Source organism: Otolemur garnettii, unplaced genomic scaffold, assembly GCF_000181295.1.
Source record: "Otolemur garnettii isolate 467f Iridium unplaced genomic scaffold, OtoGar3 scaffold00167, whole genome shotgun sequence".
NCBI classification, from domain to species: Eukaryota; Metazoa; Chordata; class Mammalia; order Primates; family Galagidae; genus Otolemur; species Otolemur garnettii.
The window spans coordinates 580,919-585,120 of record NW_003852562.1 but is presented as its reverse complement, the minus strand read 5'-3'; the positions used below and the strand labels follow the sequence as shown (position 1 = coordinate 585,120).

General features: G+C 35.8%; 1 protein-coding gene across 3 annotated transcripts in view; it reads right to left on the bottom strand.

Moving 5' to 3' along the window:
• Positions 1-4,202, bottom strand: part of DCLK1 (doublecortin like kinase 1) — a 352,892-nt gene that overhangs the window by 68,091 nt on the left and 280,599 nt on the right. The gene's annotated exons all lie outside the window — the stretch shown is intronic.

The window sequence follows — 4,202 nt, the reverse complement described above, 5'->3', positions numbered from 1 at the left end:
GGAGTTGGAGGTTGTAGTGAGCACTCTACTGAGGGTGATAAAGTGAGACTGGGTCTCTACAAAAATAATAATAATAAAAAAAGAAAATGGAAACAATGGTGTCAATGTCCATCTCAGCAAAGCCAAGATTTCAAAAACAAATGCCTTTAGTTACAACTATTATCTGTACTTGCCTCGACCGTCCAGTCATTCATTATACTCAGGCCAAGATCTATAAATTTGTAATCTGAGCTGTTTGTCCTGAAGAGGCTGTACGTGTACCACTGGGTCACCACACGCCTCCTCTCATGAGTTACCCTTCATGCATTCATAGTTTGGAAGGGAGCCAGAAAGCCATCTAGTGTATTTACTCTGGGTAGAATAATTTTTTCCATGATTTACTTCTCAAATGGGATTCCCAATCTGTTATTAGGGAAGCTCATTACTCTTCCAGGTACCTGCAACATTTTACTTTATTTTATTTTATTTATTTTTTTGGATGGGGCTTGATTTGAACCCACCACCTCTGGTATATGGGGCAGGCATCCTACTCCTTTGAGCCACAGGCCCTGCCCCAACATTTTATTTTAAACTCTAGTTATATTAAGAAAGCACAGCCTGGGCACAGTGGCTCACATGTATAACCCGAGCACTCTGGGAGGCTAAGGCAGGAGGCTCTCTTGAGGTCAGGAGTCCTAGACCAGCCTGAGCAAGAGCAAGACCCCATCTGTACAAAAAATGGAAAAATTAGCCTGGTGTGGTAGCGCACACCTGTAGTCCCAGCTAGCTGGAAGGCTGAGGCAGGAGGCTCGCTTGAGACCAGGAGTTTCTGGTTGCAGTGAGCTATGATGATGCTACTGCATGCTAGCCTGGGCAACAAAGTAAGAGCCTATCTCAAAAACAAAAAGTATAAATATAATTGGAATCTTAGTAATATAAATTTGGAAATATTCCCTCCACTTGTACCATTGCTGCTATGGATATTGACTGTTTAAGTTATAAAAATAATTAAAAAAGCCAATTAAAACAAACTATAATTTTAAAATTAAAATAAATCTAGTAAAAATGTTAGATTTAAAGCCAGGAGTTTGGCTGGGTGCTGTGGCTCACACCTGTAATCTTAGCACTCCAGGTGGCCAAAGGAGGTAGATTGCCTGAGCTCAGGAGTTTGAGATCAGCCTAAACAAGTACAAGACCCTGTCTCTACTTAAAACAGAAAAACTAGCTGGGCCTTGTGGTGGGTGCCTGTAGTCCCAGCTACATGGGAGGCTGAGACAAGAGGATCACTTGAGCCCAAGAGTTTGAGGTTGCTGTGAGCTATGATGCCACAGCACTCTATCCAGGGTGACAGAGTGAGGCTCTGTCTCAAAAAATCAAAATCAATAACAATAAAACCAGAATTTTGATCTTCTAAAATAAAGTTAATGTGAAATATTTTTTCTAACTTGATTGGCAGAATTTTCTACCTTCTCTTATTCCATATGGTGATTGACATAGATTACGTATTTTTGTTCTAACTTAACATTTGGGGGATCAAGCGATTTAATAGTATTATTTATTTAACTAATTTCCTTATATTTTATACATTTTATTTACTTAATTATCCACTGATTTTAAAATAAATAGCTTATATACATACATACACTAACATACACACAAACACATGCACATTTTTTTTTCCTTTAAATTAGATGACCTTCAAACAAGTAAACGGCTAGTGTAAAAATGCATGTAAATTTTTTCAACCAGTTACCAACATGTCTCACAGATTCACCCTTAAGGCAACCCTGAGAGGAAAGTCTATTACTGATTTTAATGCAAACAGCTAAGACAAAATTCTTCATCACATCATCTTCTCAGTACTGCAAGTATTTTTTTACTATAGTTGTCATGCAGTACCATTCTGCAGTGTCTCAAGCGTCACTTGCCGATACTAATTACAGTATAAGAATGCCATAAACATGATTATGAAGGGAACCCTGACCCCACTTGGTCATTTTAATTTCAGTGTCTGTTTATAAAGCTTTCTGAAAGAAATTCACTGAACAACATCGGCAGTTTCTCCTGTTTATTATACAGTTATTCTAAGGGGTTAAGCGTCACAAAGTTAACTTCAAGAATAACATGGTCCACTGGGAAACACAAGGTACAACATTTTACAGTGAAACCACAGCACAAAGTCATGGGACTTTCAAAAGTGGGTAATTAAATGAAACATTTCATCAACACTTGCTCCATAAAACTCTGCTGATGGCCTCAATGGATGGATTTTAAAAATATACTGCAGTTTAAAACATTTTAACACCAACTATGTTTAAGAGAAGAACACACACCCAAGAAACTCAAGGAAAGCAGAAGGTATGTAACCTCTTTATAAAAATTGTATCCAAATTTACAACATTCATAGTGTATTTCAAAGTTTAGAGTCCTTAGAAAAAATAAAATTAGTTCCTTGCTCGTTGAGTACAAACTTCTCAAAAAAAAAAAACACAAGAAAATTAACTTTTATAGTTATTTGCTTATAACCTTCAGACATCTATTAACCTGGCTTCAAAGACATTTCGTGGCCATATATAATACAAACACTCATGTATTACATGCATTATTTATACTATCTTGCAATTTATCCATCATCTTTACTAAAATGAACCACATTTTAAAGACACCATATGTCACGCACCTTTAAAAGTTATGGTGAGGGCCTCTCATTTCCTATTTTTTCCACATGCATTACAGGCACAAAATTACAAATATTTTTCAGCTGACAGTATAACACACTACATCAGGCAATAGATATATTGTATCCAATATAGTTCTAATTTCCACACTACACTTCTGTGGCATATCTCAGTGAGGTGCAGTTGTCACTAACATGCACAATTAAAGACGCTACCAAGACAATGCAAATATGCATAAATGAGCAAAAGTGTGCACACGGGGTAAATCCATTCACTCAGCATTTTCACGTGTATATATACCATGTAGATATATACACATGCATAGCAAGCACATTCAACTTCTGTCAACAGTTTAGAATACTGTTTTGAAAGGTCACACAGAATTTTGCTTTATAGGTTATCTGGCCTTGTTATTAAACGTATTTCAAATCAAATATACTCTGAATTCTTTTCTATTTATGTTCCAACATAATATTTGACTACTCACAACTCTATCAATCAACGTTCCTGCTTTAGTGAATACTGATTCACCATCACTACAAGTCACAGATACATACACAATAGAAACAAAATCAGAGTATTCAATCATCTTAGTATTGAACACCAAGATACAACTATAAATATTAATGTGTACTTATATTTAATAGTTAACATAATATTGGATTTGGCTTGGCTGGATTTCAAATTTTTTGTTTATCTGTATTTCAATTTTTTTTTTTGACAAATAACTATAGCTGAAGGTTTGGAAACATTTACCATCCTAGTTTAGCAAATTGTTCTTGAATTTAAATGGGACCCAACTATTATGTCACAGAGTAATATTTCATGATTTGAAGATTTTACACACAATTCCACAAGAGCCAGTAACTTATAAGGCTGTATCACAAATTCCATACTTTACTATTTATGGTCTGTACACATACACAAATACATAAGCACACCCACGTACACACCAAGCCCAGCAAATTTACATAAATACTCACACACCTGTATAGATATATGGCCATATAGGAAAACTTAAGTAGTGCACTAGTTAATATATATGAAATCATTTTTAGGAATATTATTCTATATTCATTCACTTTCTTTAAGAAATGTGGCATTCAGAATTCACTGTTTTTAAGGAGAAAAAAAGAAAGAGTCTGAATCATGTATAGATCTGCCATGAATGCAACCAGAATACCCCTGCTGGTTAAAGCAGGGGACACCTGCAGAACCTTAATGCTGGTTCCAACGTTTTTAGACGTTTTGGTTTCTTAATATTTAGATGAGCCAATATATGTACACAGGGATGTGTACAGATGAATGGACCTGACACTTCTTAAAAACCTACAGCAGTACAGAAACTGTAGATTGCTACCCCGCCACCCCCAGCTCAGTTAGTTAAGCAAGACAAAGGAAGATAGCACGTGGCTTTCAGAACCAGGGTCTTTTAAGTTCACCCTGAACTTCACACTTTAAGTTTTGCACTTCTAAAATGCTGAAAGCAGGGGACTATTTCTAATATCTTTTTCTACAACATCTAGGTCTTTAAAAAAAAAAAAA